This window comes from Mandrillus leucophaeus, unplaced genomic scaffold, assembly GCF_000951045.1.
Source record: "Mandrillus leucophaeus isolate KB7577 unplaced genomic scaffold, Mleu.le_1.0 Scaffold764, whole genome shotgun sequence".
Classification (NCBI taxonomy): domain Eukaryota; kingdom Metazoa; phylum Chordata; class Mammalia; order Primates; family Cercopithecidae; genus Mandrillus; species Mandrillus leucophaeus.
In genome coordinates, this window is record NW_012108297.1 from 413,803 (window position 1) to 434,883 (window position 21,081).

A 21,081-nucleotide genomic window follows, 5' to 3' on the forward strand; every position below is an offset into this window, starting at 1 on the left:
TCCATCAATGATATACTGGATTAAGAAAATGTGGCACATATACACCATGGAATACTATGCAGCCATAACAAAGGATGAGTTCGTGTCCTTTGTAGAGACATGGACGAAGCTGGAAACCATCATTCTTAGCAAACTATTGCAAGGATAAAAAACCAAACACTGCATGTTCTCACTCATAGGTGGGAAATGAACAATGAGAACACTTGGACACAGTAAGGGGAACATCACACACCAGGGCCTGTCATGGGGTGGGGGGAGGGGGAAGGGATAGCATTAGGAGATACACCTAATGTAAATGACGAGTTAATGGATGCAGCACACCAACATGGCACATGTATTCATATGTAACAAACCTGCACGTTGTGCACATGTACCCTAGAACTTAAAGTATAATAAAAATAAAAAATAAAATAAAAAAAAGTTAATAGGGTTGTTTTAAAAGTTATTGTAGAAAAGTTCATGGATAGTCTTGTCTTTGGTTTTGTTTTGTGAGACAGGGTCTAACTCTGTCACTCAGGTGGAATGCAGTGGCACCATCTCGACTCACTGAAACTTCTGCCTCCCAGGCTCCAGTGATCCTCCCACCTCAACCTCCAGAGTACAGGCACACACCACCACAACCAGCAATTCTTCTGTATTTTTTGTAGAGATGGGGTTTCGCCATGTTGCCCAGTCTGGTCTCAAACTCCTGGACTCAAGCAATTCACCCGCCTGGGCCTCCCAAAGCGCCAGGATTACAGGCATGAGCCATCAAGTCTGGCCGATAGTTTTAATATTTCAAGTTAATGTGATGTTTATGGTAATAAGGAACTTTTTCTATTTTCATTGTTTGTAACATTTTTCAAAATGATCGACATCTTGGAATAAAACAGAAACTATTTGCCTTGAGAAGAAAACCGCCTGTATTTACTATCTAACTGTTCCAATTACTGGTGATTGAAGATGTGTACAGAAAATGCTTCAGGGAATAAAAATGAACATACGAAAAGTTACCCAAAAAGTGGAAAATGCATTAAGATTTATGCTTCTGTATTCTTCAATTGAATACTAGTAACTTGAAAAGCATGAACAGTTTTAACTGTATCAACTTAAAAAGTCAGATATACACAAATACTTTTAATCAATTTAAACAATGTTAAAGTTGCTATCACAATATATCTTAGAATTTACAATCAATGTCCCCTAAAATATTTAAGGGCCCAGTGCTTCCCCAGAGAAGGGAAAATCACATTAGGGATACTAACATTCCTTCCTACCCACCCTCAATATTTAAAGCAAATGTAATCAGGTTAATATGAGAGTCAAATCTGAAAGCCTGCAAGGCCAAAGAGAAAAAGAGCTTATTTTAAAGAAAAAAAAAAAAGTAAAAAGTATCTTGGTGGCTAACACCTGTAATCCCAGCACTTTGGGAGGCTGAGGCGGGCAGATCACTTGAGGTTAGGAGTTCAAGACCAGTCTGGTCAACATGGTAAAACCCCATCTCTGCTAAAATTTTCTGGTATAATTTTCTATTCAACTTTCTTTTTAAAGGAAATGTCGTGATTACAATATAATTTTTACATTTGGGTAAACATGTATTTGTCCATTATCTTTTCAACAGATCTTTCTCAGAAAGCTTCACCATTCAAAAGATAATCAAGCCAGTCTTGACATTAAAAAAGCAAGCACCCATATATGATGTTTTAAAGGGAATGGAATATATTTGCATTACACAGAAGCAAATTTTAGAGTTTAAAATACTAACATATGCATTCAATATAGTAATGTGTACTCTGCATGTTACTATAGTAATTCTGCACTAGAAATCAGAATTAGAGCAAAGATCATCTTATTATAAAAATGCAAGAAAACTAACACAACTAGCTGGCATGAGTGACTATTGTTATGCATCAGTATAAAAGTATAAAAACTAAAGTCAATAAACAGATTATGTTAATTAATTTTCAAGGTTTTATGGCTAAGAAAAGTGATGATGTTTCATAGTAAAATTGATTTAAACCATCATGTTATTGATTTATTTATCTAAACAGTTTCACTTTTTAAATTATTAACAAGCTAATATTGAATTGATAATCCAGTTGGGTTTTCTAGATGCAAACCCAAATAGAAAAAATTATCATCACACTCTCACACAATGTATAGCAAAATAATACTCCCAATGCATAAGCCATCTAGCCTTGCAACTATGAACTGGATAAAACACAGATTAGACCTAACCTCCTTTCCTTCTTTCTTATTTATTTATTTATTTATTTTGACAAAGCGTCTCTCTCACCCTGCTGCCCAGGCTACAGTGCAGTGGTGCAGTGGCTCACTGCAGCCTCAAGCGATCCTATCACCTCAGCCATCTGAGTAGCTGGGACTACAGGCATGCACCACCAGACCCACCTCATTTTTTATTTTTAAATTTTTTTTTGTAGAGATAGGGTCTCACTACCTTGCCTAGGGTGGTCTCAAACTCCTGGACTCAAGCAATCCTCCTACCTTAGCCTCCTCAAGTGCTAAGATTACAGACATGAGCCACCATACCCAGCCCAAACTCCCTTTCTTATTCCTGAAATACTAAAAGAACACCTACTGTGGTTTCATTTATTTATTTGTCAAATATTTACTGAACAATTATCATTTTCCCTGCCCACATGTAAGGTAGAAGAGACTGTTAAAATATAAGTTTTCACCCTCGATTTCAGGGCCCTACCCTTTAATTGAAGGTGTTATCTAGTGGGTCCTAACAGTTGGCTTAAGCAGAAAATTTTACCCTGTTTATTTTTCAATTTGGGTATCATCTCTACCCTATCTCCCTTGCATTAGGCTGTTATTACATTAAGGGCAGTAACACTGACACTTTCTGTGTAACAACCACTCCAATTCTCAGGGTGCACATACCACATACACAATAGAAAATAAAATATTTTTCTGATATGAAACAGTGAAGGGAGACCAGTTCCCTGGAAAATCCTTTAATAATAAAATATATTTGGGAACTGGGATTCTTTTCTAAATGTTTTTATAATTTATCACTCAGCACCAGTTACATTTTCTAAACCAAAAAGCACTATGCAGCAAAAAAATTCTCTTACGAATAAACAAATTTAAAAACAGTGTTACTATCATCATAACATTGTTTTGTTGGCTGAGCTGACATGACAGGTGACTTATTGTAAACTGAAATTCCTCACTAGCACTTAATTCCCCTTTTAAAAATAAATCGAAACCCAAAACCACCAGCTTTAGAATATGAGATGAGATTTAAGACCCAGCTTTGTTTGCCACACACTAGTGGCTACGGTCTGAATATTTAAGTCCTTCCAAAATTCACATGTTAAAATCCTCAACCCCAAGGTGATTGAGTTAGGAAATTGGGTCTTCAGGAGGTGATTAGATCATGGGCGCAGAGCTCTCAGGAGTGGCATTTGTGCTCTTATAAGAGGCCTAAGAGAGTCTCCTTACCTTTTCCATCAAGTGAGGTTAAACTGAAAGACAGCTTCTGTGAGGACACATAGAATCTGCCTGGCACCTTGATTTTGGACAACCTCCAGAGCTGAGAGAAATAAATTTCTGTTAATTATAATGCCCAGTTTATGGTATTTTGTGGTAGCAGCCCAAATGAACCAATACACTAGTTGTCTGATCTTGGGCAACTGAGATCTAACTTCTTGGGGATTCAAATTCCTTACCTGCAAGTTAAGAAGTAGAGATGCAATGCATTTTGTGTTCCACTACATCTGTAAACACTCTACTGTTTTAAGACTGACATTTGCAGAAGCTCTAATAATATCCTCATTCAACCCAAATCACTTTTCATTTAACTACAAATTGCAACCAAAACAAGTTACATCTTTATATATCATTCCTGTGATTTCATGTTGTGAATTTATCCACTTTTACATGCATATATAATGAAGCACACAGCATTTTAATGAACTGACAGAATTGTTTACAAACCAGTCATTCAGATGGTCACTTTTATCTTTCAAGCAGAAGCTGCTACTGTTCCTCTATCATTCAGGGTTCTAGTAGGAAATAGATATCATATTCAAATTAGGTAACTTAAGGAAAATTCAACAAAACTTTGACTGTTTACAAAGATGTAGGAAAGACGTAGGAAAACCACAAGGCATTGTGCAATATTTTGAGGCAAGTAACACGCCCAATTACCAACCCTAAAGTAGCAAGAAAAGGGAGAATCACGGGAAACTGGAGACAGGCTGTGTGGTGAGGACCACCTTACAGGAGCTGTGATCTTAGGTAGAGGGACACAGTCAGCCCAAGGAGATCTCACATGTACGGAGTAGTGGTAACAGATGTCTTGCCCACCCAATCTTCACTGTCTCCAGTCTCTCTCAGCAATACTCCTCATTGGCCAAACCCAGTTAGAAACTGAGGCCAAGAGAACTCTATTGCTGTATTTCATGCAGGTTGGCTTCCTGGAACTTGTGATGGGGAAGGTCAAGAACTGCAGGGATAAAGGAAAGACCTAACACAGTCCTCTTCCCTCTACTTATAAATGGGCTAGATTCTCAAAGAGCTTCTAATGATGTCATGAGTGCAAACTACTTGTCCAGCGAGCTCATGTAATGTGCTAGATCCCTTCCAAATTCTGACTATTTAGTTAATATTCAAATAATCTTTATTCTAACACCAAGAGCCTATTAGAACCCTCTAATGTAGTCATCTGGGATAATTTTAAATCTCTACAGGTTTGCACAAAGAATGTAAGCAAACCAATTGCTTCAGTTGGAAGAAATGTCAATGTTATAGTAAAAATTGATTTTCTATACACTCTCTCTAATTAGTTGCTTTGGACATCAATGGGTTGCACAAAATGAGCTATAATGATTTCTCTGATTAAGTAGCTCCAGCAACCCAGAAAGATTGGAGCACAGCATTATTAACTCTTTGATGGGCTATGCATGAAGAACCATGCCAAGCTGTAAACAATATCAAAATGCTCCAGGGGATAGCAGAACAAAAGTGAACAACAGGAGATGGGAGTTCAAAAGGAGGTTTCATTTAAACCACTAGGAAAGACAAGGAGCATATCCATCAATACAGAAAGAAAAATATTGCTAACTGAACATTTGCTACCATGAGCCAGGCACTGAGTGAAAGCTAAGTGTTTTCACATCATATCTCATTTAATTTGCAGCACAGTCCAGTGAGATATTTTCATTTAAAGCATTTCACATACATGGAAAGTAATTTGCCTAAGGCACTACAAAACGAAATCAGAAAATCCAATAAAGATCCATTATTGGAAAAAGGTTTTACAACCAGATACAACCTCAGACATAATCTCAATTTTTACCATTTTTAATCATTATTTGTGTCTTAGAAAGTAGCAAGATACAAATGATAATGTATTTTGCCTATTTATAGCATTAATCTGGAAAAGCATTATTTCTTCTATAATGAACTCCTTTTGAAGAAATATTTTAAGTGCTGTCACAGCACTTCGAAGCATATTGGGAAAAGAGTTAGCTCATGAAATCTTTACCCTAGAACAGACGTAGTGGTTTTTCTACCACACCTCAGCTCAGAATAGGATTCTATTTTTGTGCTTAGAAATCAAGCCTCCTCGAGTAAACTTGGGGCAGAGACCACATCTTGTTCTATTTGTAATCCTTACAGCACCAAGCACACATATGGAACACATAATTGGGACTAAGTAAAAACTTGTTCAATGAACAATCAGTATAGCACAGTATGTGGTGCCTAAGAGACTTCACAAAGAAAAACAAACACTGGTTTATTTACCCAAAAAAAAAAAAAATCAAACCAATTTTCTATCACTGCAAGTGCTCTGGAGTCTAACTTGGTTTCCATGTGGGCTGAGGACAAAGTATATAGCACGTGTCTTCTCCTAAGGCTTTCTCACTCCCATCACATGTCCACTCAATACCTGCCCTCCAAAAAAGTTAATACAGGAGGAACCAGGCTAAAATGTAAATCAAGCCCAATCATGAAGTAGAAAATAAGAAAAATAAGAAGAGAGATAAGATCTAATGTTAATTACATTCCAGGCATGGTGCTTAACACTTTGCATATATTTCTTCATTAAATCTTCATCATAACCACTGACCTCACCTTACAGATGAAGACACTGAAGCTTAGAGATGTTAAGTATCTTCTCTATGATCACACAGATAGTAAGTATCAGGTTAGAACAATGATTCAAACTTAAACTCTAGAAGATAATCACTAAAGGGCAGCCTTAGATACAAGAAGGGGGAAGTGCCACCTCTTTGCTTTGGTGATGTCAAAGTCATCGCTGACATGATTAATATATATGAGTCTTGCTTGCCTCCTTACACTGGTGAGAGCACACAGTTAACACCTAGGTTACCCTAGAAAGAATGGAAGAACTTGGGAACAGAAGACCTAGAGCTAAAGTCCTAGCTCCATCAGTTTCTGCCTGTTATTATGTCAGTACATCCACCTTACCTCTCTGGACCTCAGCATCTAAATCTGTCAAATGGGAATAACTATGTATCAAAAGCTGTTAAGAGAGATTTGGCCAAAGTACTTCAAAATCTACAAAGCACTGTTCCATGAAATGTGTTGATTATTCTCTACCACTGATAATGCTCTCAGTCAGCAGAACAGAAGATTCCATAACATAAAATCCTGGGTCATCACCCCTACCATCTGCACCTTAGGAATGATTTTTCCAGAGAGAAAAATATAACTATTCTCTACAGTTCATGGCTTGGGTACTCTTTACCCAGTGATACAAAGAAATTGAAGGAAGAGATGAGGATGGTCAGAAATGATAGGTGTGATTCGTACTAATGTTGTGAAACAAAAAAAGGCTTGGGAATGATTTTGGAAACATATCATCAAAGCTGCTCCCATTTGTATTCATATGAATGTGCAAGGCCAGAAATGTAAAGGCCCTTTAATAATGATGGAATTTTTTGTTTAAATAACAATAACATTTTATGGCATTTAGGTGCACCCTGCGTTGTCCCAAACTGTATTTGAGATAGATACCTTACATTTTTGTAATACTTTATGATTTTCAAAAATTTCATATTAATGATTTCAATTGATGATGATTTGCTAATGCTACATTTTTATTGTATATATTTAAGGTAAACAACATAATGTTTGGATGTACTGCAGTCAATCAAATTTACATATCAATCATCTCATATAGACACCCTTTGTGTGTGTGTGTGTGTGTGTGTGTGTATGTGTGTGTGTGTGTGTGTTAAGGGCATGTAAAATCTACTCTCTTCACAAAAATGCCATTATTAACTACAACGGCATGTTTTACACTCAATCTCTAGACTGACTTACCCTACATACCAGCAAGTTTGTATCCTTTGTCCTAAATCTCCCCACTTCCTGCTCCCACCCCAATCCCTGATAACCATTACCCTATTAAGAAGGAAAGCTTACATGGAAAAAGGTGGTAAATTAATTATCTGCAAAACTGGTTGGACAATTTTAGATTCAAGCTCTTTTCCAATAGCTAATATTTATTAATTCCTTGTTCTTTAGTTTTCCATGTCTAAATAGTATAAAATAGCTCCCTGACATTTCTCTGTTTCTAGTAAAATAACGTATGTAAGGTGCTTTGGTAAATTCTAAAGAACCATTACTATTGTTTATTGTCCATCAACGCTACAAAGTGAGAGCATTTTTCTTAGTCACTCCAACCCCACAGCAATTACAAATCAAAGATACAACCCAAGGTAAGCCAAGAAAAGTCCTCCCCGCATTTGTCTAGGAAGTATTCATATGTAAGGAAAGGACTCTCTCTCACAACATGCAGAGAGAGGGAGTTGCATTTACTAGGCACCCTAGAGGGTCTGCCCAGCTGCTTGGACATGCAAACCTGGCACCAAGCAAATAGACTCCTAAAATCACAGGAGGCATCAGGAGTGCTCACCCAGCCATCTGACATACTCACAGCATCTGGGCACAAGAAAATTGTATTTCCCAAGTCCCTCTTCCCTGCCCCCATCTTCCCCAGCCACACATACAAACAATCTGGACAGTCCATAAGGTAGAGGATAATTTTAGGGAGTTCCCCAGGGCTTGGCTGGATGCTTTCCAGTCATTTCTTTCTGGCCTGTGAAATCAGATGCACTATTTCTTTATACATGAGAAAAAAAATGAAATCAGTTTCTATTTGCAGAGTAAGATGGAAAAAAATGAAGTTGCACATAGCTATGTCACAGATTCTTAGAAAGGAACTCCCTAAGCTGGAGGACAGGAAGGAGGCACAAGAGAAACTCCCTTTCTAAAGGAAAGGAAGTTCAATTTGTTAACCTCTGAGAAGTACTCTATGAGGTTGGCTTCAGGTACACAAGCACGTTTAAGGTTTGGAGCAAAGCTGGAAAATCAAATCAGTGAGATTTCTGGAGTCACTTTACTGGTCATGATGTGGTTTAATCATCATGGCCATTTCAGGCACAAATAACTGTGTGTTTGTCTGTCTGTCTTTCTGTCTACATGTAGCTCTGTGTGTGACTGACCTCTCCATACCACCCCTCTTTCTCCTAACAGATAAACAACATTTTTTAACACATACAAAATGTGGTTAAAATGAACATCAAAAGTAAGCTCATTGGGGGAAAAAAATGGCTTGGTGGATGTATCAGTCTGTTCTCCTGCTGCTATAAGGACATACCTGAGACTGGGTAATTTATGAGGAAAGAGGTTTAATTGGCTCACAGTTCCGAGGGCTAGGGAGGCCTCAGGAAGCTTACAATAATGGTGGAAGGGAAGCAAAAAAGTCCTTCTTCACATGGCAGCAAGAAAGAGAAGAATGAGCAGGGGTGGGGGTATAGAGTTGGGAGTCCCTTATAAAACTATCAGATCTCGTGAGAACTCACTCACAATCATGAGAACAGCATGGAGGTAACTGCTCCCATGATTCAATTACCCCCCACTGGGTCCCTCCCATGACAGACACGTGGGAATTAGGGGAACTACAATTAAAGATGAAACTTAGGTTGGGACACAGCCAAACCATATCAGTGGGGGATTCTGTTTCACAAAAGACCGTCCTGTAGCCTGTGGGAATCACTGATTCAAGAATGGAATAGGAAAGAAGGAATTTGACAGGATTATATGGACCCATTTTATGTACACAAATACGATTACAAAGGAAGTCACCTTATCACTTACACCCAAATATTGCTAGCCACATAAACCCACTCCCACCCTAAGAATATCAAATTCTCTTCCAAGGATCCTTCCTCCCTCTGGTGTCAGGAGGTGTCCTCTGGGGGAATTATGCCATATAAGCACCTGAACCAACCCAGGCAGCCACTGGACCAGGCGGGCTCCAGGTGGCCTGTGCACCCCTACCACCCCTGCAGCAAACTCCCCATGACCGCTCTGCCCAGGCCACCAGTGCTCCCCTTGCATTGAAAAAGCTCTTTCCTCTGATTCTGCCCTCTGAAAGGGCACTGTAGCAGGTTTGCTTGGGTCATGATACGTTAAGCTGTTTTTCCTGGCACAGGGCACTTCGCTCACGGGACAGAGGGCAAGAGGAGGGAGTTCAAACACCAGCCACTACTTGTTTCTGCAATCTATAATCCTAGACCCTCAGACTCTCTTTCTGGGTCTAGCCCAGCAGCCCTTCCTTGCAACTGGTCTTCTGTCACTGATATCTATCCTCCCCTATGTTGATAGAATTTCATTCTTAAACCTAGTTAAAGTTGAGTTCTCAGAAAGTACCTTAATCTCTATGTATCTATCTGGCTACAAATAGACTCCAGAGGTTGTCACACAATGGACATAGCCAAATCTCAGCTCTGACATGGCAAGGGGGGCATCCATTATAAATGCATTATATACCCCTGGGAAATTTTTTAATACCATCTGAAAACATTGCCTCTGCTACTTCTACTTACTGACCCTTGAGATAGTTCTCATTTACCAGAGAGGGACTCCCTGGAGAATGTCAAGTGTGTTATTATTCCTTCTAGGGATCAGCAGTCATATATAAAAGGGTAACTGTGGAAATATTTTGAACTCTTAGAAAAAAGTTTTAACATGATTCTAGCAACAAAGTTGGCATTAAACATAGAACAAAGAATGAAATGGAATTTCTGTCCCAACAATCCATCAGATTTTTTTTAACGCTCACTATTCCTTTTCTCTATACTCTCTATTCCCTCCCTTCCCCTTGGCTACAATACAATTCTGCCAATTGCAAGTGAACAGCACAATTTAGATAATTATTAAGAATTTTAAAAATTAAAACCATGGGATGCTGAAGGACTAGTTTAGTAGACAAATCATTATTGCTGTTACAAACAACTATGTCACAGACACTGAGCTAAGTGCATTACATACACTACCTTACCACCTTATAAGGTAGGATCTCTTAAAACATCAACTTTACAGCGAGGAAATTAAATCCCAGACATGTCTATGCCTAACCCACTTGACTTGACCTATATTGAGGATACATGTTTGCAACCCAATTGAAAAATAAAAAATTTGTGAACCCAGGTTCACAAAAGCTAAGTATGAGGACTCTTAGGGAAAAAGTAAGAGACATATGAACCTGTCACATGCCTGAGTGGTTACAGCCATTGTGGGGACCTACATATAAAAGGAGGATGAACCCCTCAAGCAGTCACTCTTCCCCGTCTGTCCGTGAGCCCGAGGCTGGGCTAACCTTACCCTACTTTGTACCCTCCACAGGGCTCCCCCAAGGCAGGATGCACTGTGTAAGGTAAAATATACTGGACATGGTGAGAAACTAAAAATAAATCAAGGACTTTCTCTAGAAGAATTAGACTCTGCCCAAGGCAAAATGTAAACTCCAGTGACCATTAGGAACCCATTCAAGCCTGCAGCCTTCCTCTGAGTTCTCAATCATGATCAGATCAGTTCCCACCATATCCCTTTACAATCATATTCTAAATGGAATAACATAATTCTGGGAAATAAATCTCCATAAAATAGAACCATAGGATCTTAAGGCTGCCTGAAATTCAGGCCGTCACCAAAGATCCTAAGCACTCCAAGACACCTTTCAAAGAAAGATGAGAGGCCTATTTGGTGATCTAAGCATTGGATTCATAAACCTTGAGCTCTAGTTGAAAATTCTGACTGCTTCGTCTTTCCTTTTCTACCCTTCAAATAGAAGCATTTCTATTCTTCACCATTTATACCACCCCTAACAGTCCATTCCCCAGCACGCTCCTGCATGTCCAGGATGCCAAGTATACCCCTCATCTTTCTGCTCTCATCATTACAGTATCACTAATGACAATTCACATTTGTGTAATGCTTGAAATTTTACAAAGGACTTTCACATTTATTACCACACTAGAGCCTCACATCATTTCTGTGAGTGAAGCAAATCGAATATTGATACTTTCACTTTCAAGCTATGAAAATTGACACTAGAGAGGTAAGGAGATTTCCTCCAAAAGCTTACAACCAGTGAGGAGATAATCTAGACTCAGAATCCAGGTCTTAGGACTCCCTATGCACGTTCTTTGCAATTGGTAACACTGTCACTCTTTAGTTTTCCGCCCTTTGTGCCTCCCTGTAGGTACACTCACTTGACTTCCAGTCAACTTCAAATAATCTCCATGAAAGTAAATTCCCATGTTTCCAGGCACCCAACAGAGCTTCCAGAGAAGCAGGGCATCATTACTTGCCCACTGGAAATATGATAAGGAAGCCCACTGGGTAAGTGTTCTTTGGAGTAAATTACTTTTGGAGTAATCTAACCTGACTTCCAGCCAGAATGCTCCACCAACGGCATGGAAAATAAAAGTCTGATTAATAAAATCTTGACTTATGGCATGGATTTGCCTCACTTGACCTATATTGAGGATACATGTTTGCAACCCAATTGAAAAATAAAAAATACTCTGTATTTAATTATATTGCAATCTATGGTTGAATTTCATTTAAGTGGCATTTATAATTGGCACATTTTTCAAGTACTGCTTCTGGCACAGTTGTATATAAAAGTATATTATCATCATTTGCACAACTGCTGCCTAAGTAAGCATTAATACACATCCCATAGATCAGAGATGGGATCACTAAAGGACAGTGGCTGTCACATTTTCATGAAATATAATTAAATATATCCAGAAATAAACTGGTTCCCAGATTCTGCTAAAGCCGCACATGGAATGTTCTCAAAATTAGTAAGCATTGATTTAGCACCTATGTTTTGCTCAGCAGTGCAGAACATTCAGAAAAGTATAAGGTATGCTCTAAGATAGTCAAAGAAGAGGGATAACTCGGAGTTTGGGGTCAAGGGGAAATTTTATAATAATTATTATTATACATATTATTTGTTTATTACTATATTCCAGACACTATGCTAAGTATTTTATTTGAACTACCTTATTTAATTATTATGACAACCCAGTGAAGTAGCCATTATTATTATTATTATTGTACAGAAAGCAAAACTGAGGCACCAAGAAGTAACTTACTTTATTAAGGTCACATAGCTAAGAAGTAGAGGAGCCAGGACTGGAAGTCAAGTATGTTCCTCAGCCTGCATGTTCTGAGTTTCTTTGCTATATTGGGGAATGCTTCATGGAGGGCTGGCTCTTTGATGTGGCCCTGAAGATTAGGTAGGGTTCAGTTAGGAAGAGCGGAAAGAATGGACATAGGTCATTGTTAGAGGATTGACAAATAGCATAAACAAAGGCAAGAATTTGTTTTTGAACATGTGAGGATCCTTGAAGAAAATCAATGGCAGGAAATAAAGCTGGCTAGGCAGGGTAAGACATTTACTAGAACACATTAGAAATAATCTAGGTAGAATTTAGGGACTTGACCCTTTGGAAATAGAAAGTCATGTAGACTCTTGTGTAGGAAAGTAATGATGAAAAGGCATTGTGGTGTAGTAGCAGTTTATTCAGGAAGAGTGGAGAGAAGTGAGACTTGAGGAAAGAAAAACAATTAGTCGCTTATCGTGAAATCCTCTCTGGGCCCTCCCGCTCCTAGGTCATAGCAGACGTTCGATAAATGTTTGTCAGATCAGTGCATGAAGAGTGATGTGGATAAAAATAGAGGTATAAATCCAAGAAGGTATCTGCAAGAGTCACTGAAAGATTGTCCATAGAGGAAAAGGAAGAAAAAGCAAAGATGGCACCAAAGTGCTACTCAAGGTGAAAAGAAAATGGGCACTTTTGGCCGACAATAGAGTTAGAAAGGAGAAGTCAGATTCAGGTGGATGCCAGGAGGAAAATGAGGCTTCCATTTTGGTTTGAAAATGTAGGGGCTTGAAAGGATCATAGGATACTCTTAATATATTATAGGTATTTGGAGAATAAAGCCTAGACTATATTTAAGAATCTGGAAGGGTAGAAAGCACAGCTTCTACTCATCACAAATTCAGATAAATATAAGTTGCCATTTTATTTATGGGCTACCTCAATAGGCAACTCTAGGTAGGCAGAACTCTCCTAATGTAAATGTCACTACTGGACCTACTATATTTTATCAAACACGTGCAAAGTAAAGAAATTCATAATATACAAGAACACCATTATAAACTGAAAAGAACTAAGCAAAAGGAAATATATCAAAGAATTAAACTCCTATCCCTGCTCCCTATGACAAGCTGCCAGCTCTGGCCATTTGACAGATTTGAAACACCAGCCTTTCCTTATCAAAATACAAAAAGAAAGAAAAAAATCATGTAACAGTTTCTCAGCAAGAAACCATTAGACAGATGTAATCATAATGGGAGCAAATATTCTTATAAATGAAATGCGAGCATTTAGGACCACATGTGGCGTTTAAAAGCAGCTAACACAAAAGGTAAGGAGAGTTGCCCCTGAATATACACTGGCTCAGATGTGATAGCGCAATCCAATTGGCCCTCAAACAAACTGAATTGCGAATTTACAAGACAAACCCAGTATCCATTAGCTTAAAATTCAAATGACCCTCACAGAAAGCCCAGCTGTGGCAATAGGAGCTATTATTCTCGAAGTAAACTTCTCTCTTATGATCACCCACCAGCATCCAATCAGAGAAGCTACAGTCATACTTGTCCAAGTTATTTGCTTTCAAAACAGCCTGATCACATGGTTCATCCTCTAGATGCTTGAAGCCCATCGGAATAACCAAGTGAATGATAGTGTACAAGATTCATGTAAACAGACAAAGGAGCTCAGCTATTCAATTGTAATGGGCAAAATTAAGGTCTTTAACAGGCAAATGAGAAAGAAAAAAAAACTACTTGAAAGTATAACCATTTTAAGGAGAGAAGGGATGGAGTTAACTAAAATATAAAAATGGGGCGATTTATAAAACGTAGCCCTGGAAATCAATCCAACCAGTGGAGCACGTTTGTCATCAGTGGGTGCTAAGAAAGAAATCATTGAAATTCAGGAAGCACATTGTTTAAATAAAAAACCATACCATAAAATATGTTCAGGTAACATACCAATTCTTTTACCCAAATGCCTCCTAATTTAGAGGCAGGATATTTATCAAATGTTGTTTGGCAAGTTAGTAGTTTGAAACTCTGAATACATTTTCTCCCCCATAAAATAATGTTATTACATGATAACTGGTTTCCCAAGACAGACCACAAGAATCTCCCAATATATAGTGTAATAATGTATAAATATAATAGTGAGATAATGGGGTAATACAAATTGTTTTGAAAAATAGAATCTTATTATCCTATATAGCAGTGCTTTTCAAATTGTGGGTCGTAACCCATGAAATCAATTTAGTGGGTCTTTATCGGTTCATGTTTTAATAGAATGAAAAGGAAAGAATAAAACTGCAAAGATCAGAGGATATCCCATGTCATAAGGAAAAGTATTATTCTGAAAACTTAATTTTGCTGTTACAGGTGTAAATAGCTATATGCATCCAGGATTGCAATGTAAAATATATTTCTTACCATGAATCACAGTCAAAACAGTTTGAATGTCTCGTAACAAGGTTTCCATAGGGTGCCTAGCACAAAGACAGTATTTAAGATTTGTTGAATAAATGAATGACTGAATGAATTGGTGAACACATTAAGGATGAATAAATAGAATGCTAGTTATACACTTCTCAGTCACAGCCCTGACACTGCAATAGGAAGCTTGCTCACTCCCGCATTTCCATACTGGCAGTGGGGACAGACAGTTGACCCAGCTGCAACTCCCTATAGGTGGCTCCCTTAGCTTGGGACAGGATCTCAGGCAGAATAGGAGCTATAAAGAGAGAAGGATGGGAACAAGGATCACACAGGTAAGTGGGACTGGACTCTAGGAACAGGGTTCTGGAGGAAAGAGGGAGAAGGTAAGATGAGGTCACCAGATTTAGTAAATAAAAATACAAGGTACCCAGTTAAATCTGGATTTCAGATAAACAATAAATAACGTAAAGGCAAAGAAAATCATGTATGCTGAGGGTTAGAAAAATCAATGTGATCCATCAGACATTTATTTAATGCAAAACTGTGTGCAAAATACATGCCAAGTACTAGAGAATTAAGAAATACATGGTTCCTGACACTGAAGAAGACACAGACACAAGCAATAGTCTCAATAATTAACATGTATTGACCACTATTCTAAGTGTTTTACAGGCATTAACTCGTTTAACACTCACCACCCTGAATGAAGCACTACTGTTACCCCTATTGAAGACATAACTGGAGCATAGAGAAGTTCAAAGAGGAAGTTGTCCAAGGTCTCAGAAAAAAAAACACACACACATAATATTCACTGGGCCTCTGATAGAGCCTGGATATTGTTCAAGATAGGTGGATCTAGAAGTGAGATTTGAGCTGAACCTTAAAGGAAGATACAACTTCAATAGGTGACTATTAGAGGAAGAATATTCTGGGCAGGGTAACAGCTTGGAGGTAAGAGAATATAATCAAGAAATGGGAGTAAAGTTGCTGGAATATTAGAAAAATAGTGGTAGGAAGGAAAGATTAGACAAGTTAACCAGGCAGTGACCATACTGTGGAGGAAGTCTGCCCTGTTCAATCTGCCTATATGGTGAACCACTAATGGAACTGGGGAAAACAGCTGGTGTGGTGGTGCATGCCTGTGGTCCCAGCTGCTCTAAAGACTGAGGCTTGAGGAACCCTCGAGTCCTAGAGGTTGAGTCCAGCCTGAACAACATAGCTGGATCCCATCAATAAATAAAACTAAAAAACACTGGGATTTTTAGAGACAGGCTCTCACTATATCACCAGGCTGAAGTACAATAGTACAGTGACACTATCAGAGCTCACTGCAACCTCAAGAACTCTTGGGCTCAAGCGATCTTCCTGCCTTGGTCTCCCAAGTAGCTAGGACTACAGGCACATGCCACTATGCCTAATTTTTTTTTTTTTTTTTTTTTTAGAGATAAGGTCTCACTATGTTACACAGGCTGGCCTCAAACTTCTGGCCTGAAGCACTCTTCCTGCCTTGTCCTCCCAAAATACTAGAATTGCAGGCATGAGCCACCATGCCAGAATTTTTAAAAAAGATTTAAGTATTTGTGGAAAGTAAATAGACTCCATGTTGAGTTTGGCTTTTAGAAAGATGATTTTGGTAATAGTACAAAAGATAGAGGGGATGAGACAAAAAATCAGAGGCTACAAAACTAGGTAAGTCAATACAGACGGCAGGCAAAGCACTGTGGCACCAGAATCCAGGATTTACCTTACAGTTCAGACACTTAGTAGGTCAGTGACCTTGGGCAATTCATGTAATCGCTCTGAGCCTTGGTTTCTTCATTTCCATAACAGGGATGACAATACCACTTACCTCACAGCATTATTGGGGTGATAAAACAAGCCAATACACAGAAATGCTCAATAAATAGAAGCTATCTGTAAATGGTCATGGCAACTGAACTTGAATCTGCCCTTAACAACTTCAAGTTCAATCGGCCTTTGATTAAATATCTCTGGGAATAAGACATTTGTGCTATCCCGATATATTTGGCTCTGTGTCCCCACTCAAATCTCATCTCGAATGGTAAGCTCCACATGTCGAGGGAGGTTCCTGGTGGGAGGTGACTGGATCATGGGGGTGGTTTCCCCCATGCTGTTCTCATGATAGTGAGCTCTCACAAGATCTGATAGTTTTATAAGGGGTTCTTCCCCCGTCTCTCTCTTTCCTGTCGCCTTTTGAAGAAGATGCCTGCTTCGCCTTCACCTTCTGCCATGATTGTAAGTTTCCTGAGGCCTCCCAAGCCATGCAGAACTGTGAATCAATTAGAACCTTTTTAAAATTAATTATCCGGTCTTGGATAATTAATTTCTTTATAGCAGTGTGAAAACTGACTAATACACATCCCCATGGTAACATAGTGAGGGCAGTGAGAGAATGGGGGATTATCTTTCCTTCTTCCAAAAAGAATATATCTAAGAATGCAGCTAAAAAACAAAAGGTAGAAAAAAAAAAAGGTGAAACAAAAAGCAAAACAAAACAAGCTCCAGAATACCAAGTAACTATAGTTGGAGAAGGTAAGTGAACTTTGAGATAAAACAGACTTGTGTTTGCATCCTCTCTCTAGCATATCACTAGAATGATCTTAAGCAAACTACTTAAGCTCTCTAAACCCTAATCTTCTCATCTGTAACACATGGTTGTTAACACCTATATCATAAGACTATGTGAAGGATAACTGCGATCATGTATAGTATGCCTTCAGAATAATGCCTGGCCCAGAGTAGGCAATAACTGATAATTATTATGTATTGTCACAGTTAGGCAGCAGTACAAGTGGAGATAGAAAACCACACAAAAACACATACAGTATACATGAGGTTGTCAGTTCTGGAGACCACATCCATGAATGGTGGCACAGAATTGAACATCCCTTTTCTACATGTTCAGCCCAATGAATCTGTCTTCTTAAAGGTGTACCACCAGGTAAGATGATGAAGAATGACAGGGATTTAAAAATGTGGATTTGTGGACTGGGGGAAGAGAGGCATAAAAGATGAAAAAGCAACAGCCTCTGACTGACTATATTATTTTCCCACCACTTCCTGTCCCGGAACTCAAACCCCATCACTGACTGCCATGCCAAAAGCTAACAAGGCACCATGAAAAGAAAGACTGGGGCTGGAGGGAGGGGGCAGGTTCATAATATTTCAGAGCTCCATGAGGGAGGAGTGGATGCCAGGGCCAGACATCTATCCATGCATTCAAGCACACAGGGAACTGCTAGATCTGAAACCACCTGCCTGCATGCTTCTGTCCTACATTTCTAGACGTCAGAATATACAGCAAGCCCACTCTTTTTGTAGGTGCTCTGCCTTGGTGTGGCACAATCATTCTTCCAAATACCCAGCCCACTGCTCAGGACACTGCCATGGCCCTGGGGTAAACTTAAGATCCTTTGCTTTTTTCTAGAAATTTAATTATTCTCAATAACTTGGTGTGCAAACTTAAATACTTTACTAAGAAGAAACAAGGCAAGAGGGTAACAAAATGATCATTAAGACAATTTGTGTTTCCAGTGTGCATGCTCTGTCCCTAGCCTATGTAGATGGTGCAGCAGGGCACACACTGGAGCTGTTTTTCAACTACAGTGACTTTTTTGGCCCTGTTTTCTCTATAACCTGTCACTCACTCCCTCTTGTCAGACAACTGCAAACACACAAGAGGTCCCAGATTCAGTTCTCAGGGAGAATATCCTCTGTGCAAACCAAAGTGGCCCGAGTGGGAAGAAACTACATTATTGTCCACATTCTAACCAAAATGAAACCAAAGGCCATTCATTAGAAAAACATCCGTCTCTTCTCCTGATCTCTCCGAAATTAAAGGTAACCACAGTTAGAATTGAAGCATTTGGTGAAAATAAAAAGCTGCCTAAATTTTTCTCAAGTGTCCTAGCACTTTCACTTTTGGAAACGAATATTTAGAAAGGTTTAAGAATATCTTTCTTACACATTTCTCTCTCCCTCCTTCCCAAACGACTGCTTCGTCATTTATGAGCAAGAATGTGTTGAGGGGGCTATTGCCTGAGAAGCAAGCATCCTCAGAGCACATTCCTAAATCAGTTCATCTGTGGGCACTGCTTTTCCCCAAAGGTAGGAAAGGGAAGGTTACTTAGTTTGTCCAGCAACACTGATTAAGAATGATACCTAGGTGGGACGTGTTAGGTCGAGTCAGCCAACACTGAATCAATCCTTTGTAGAAAGACAGAGTGGGCAGATGCTACAAGCAGCTCCTACCTCTAGATGGGTGGAAAATAACACAGAGCAAGACATGAGGCATGACCAAGGACTGGGGGAATTCCCTTTCCTGGGAACTCTTCAAACACAAAACAGCCACTCTTTTTTTAGTTGTCTAAATATGTCTCTGGCTAGTTTTTATAGGCTGCCTCCTCTCTGGAATGACTGGGAGCCAATCCTTCTGAAAAATCAAGGTGGGGCATCTATTGGCTGGAGGATAAAAGGGGCAGGAATATACAACCAAATACATAACAAAAAGGCAGTATACACAACCAAAATCGCTTGGCACATTTGGTAATTTAAACACAAGTGAAGAGAAAGCCAAAGAGAAAAGCAACTTAAGGGAGCATCTCAGGTCTCCAGAGTGATCCCCAAATGCTACATACCACTTCACAGAGCAGCAAATGGGCAGTGATGTTGTACGCCAAAGGTGACAGCTCATTTTCACTGCAGGTCTGGAAAACTGAACTTTTCCAGGCTCTTCATTATTTCGTAGGTTTCAGGCTATCAACTGCCCAGGCCTTTCAGCCTGACTTCTCCCACCCCACTCTTGTTTCCCCAGTTCCTCCTTATCCCCTACTATTGGGATCTCCTGCTTAAAGGCCATTTTGTCACACAGCAGAGGTTATGGGTTGGGTCATTTGAGCTTCAAAATCTAAGGTATGTGACCATAAAATCTCAGAAGGTAAGAACAGTTACAGGTGCCAAAGGTGAGAAGAGACTCACTAGCAGCCAGAGAACATATGAAGAGTCTGGAACCAGAAGAGGTGCCTTGCTGAAGGACAAACTCCTGCGTTCACCAGAGAAGAGACCAAGTTGTGTTTCTCTGGCCAATCAAGAAACTGCAGACAGGGAAGCCTAGGGCAGCTCCTGAAGTGGCTGGCCTGGAAAGTCATCAGGCTACGGTAACTGTGACTGAGAGAGGAGCGCAGTGCAACGCAGACTGCAGCACTGGTTAACCTGGCCAACCCCTGGGCACTCTCCGCCAGGACGGCGTGTCAGGCAGTCTCTAGAGCGAGGGCAGGGTAGAGAGACAAAGGACACTCTCTGTTCTCACTGTAGAGATAAGGAGGGCGGGGAAAGGTTGTACAGTATGAAACTCTCCCTACTGAGTGATCAATATAGGAAAGCCAGCCAGCCAGCCAGCCAGCCAGCCAGCCGCCTCCTAAATGACTCCGTGCGGAGATGCCTCACAGCAGCGGCATTGCCACCGCAGGCAGGTGTGAGCAATTAGATGAACCCGCCTTAGGAGTTGCCGTTTGTTCACCTGATTTGGCAAATCTCTTCTTAACCCTCCTCATCCCCAGTGTATCTCACTCACTCACAGAAGAAGACACAAGTTAACTTTAGTGGAGTTTGCCCTGTGCTGGAGATTGGGGGAGGGGAGCAGTTGGAGGAGGTAAGAAGGTGGAAACCTTTTGACTGGAAGATTTTTCTGTTTTTCAGACTAAAAGAAAAAAACAAAGTAGGCAGCAAAGAGGACTGCAGGATAATGCTCATTTTTAGACATCCCTGGCATTTTAGGTAAAGAGCAACTGGCAGAACTCAGCCAGATTGACAGAAAACGTGTTCACCTGTTAACTGGGGTGGGGGAAAAAAAATAAAAAAGATTCACTGAGGTCCAGGCGCGAGAAACCCGGCTCCAGAGCTCCAGCTCTCCTCCTCGCCCTCCTCGCCTGCCCTGCCCTGCCCCGCCCCGCCCCGCCCGAAGGCCAGGTAGGTGAGTCTGCACACGTGTCAACTTGCGGAGACCCCCAGGCCGGCCAGGGGTCTCTGAGGGGACACACCCTCCACCTACCTCAAACATGGGAGAGGCGCCCTTGCGTGGCAACGTGCAGCCCAGGAGCTCGGTGAGAAACTTTGCCATATACAAGCGGTGAGGCAGGGTCCCTCCCGATGCGCCGTTTCTGTCCTTTCCCCGCGCCAGAGCC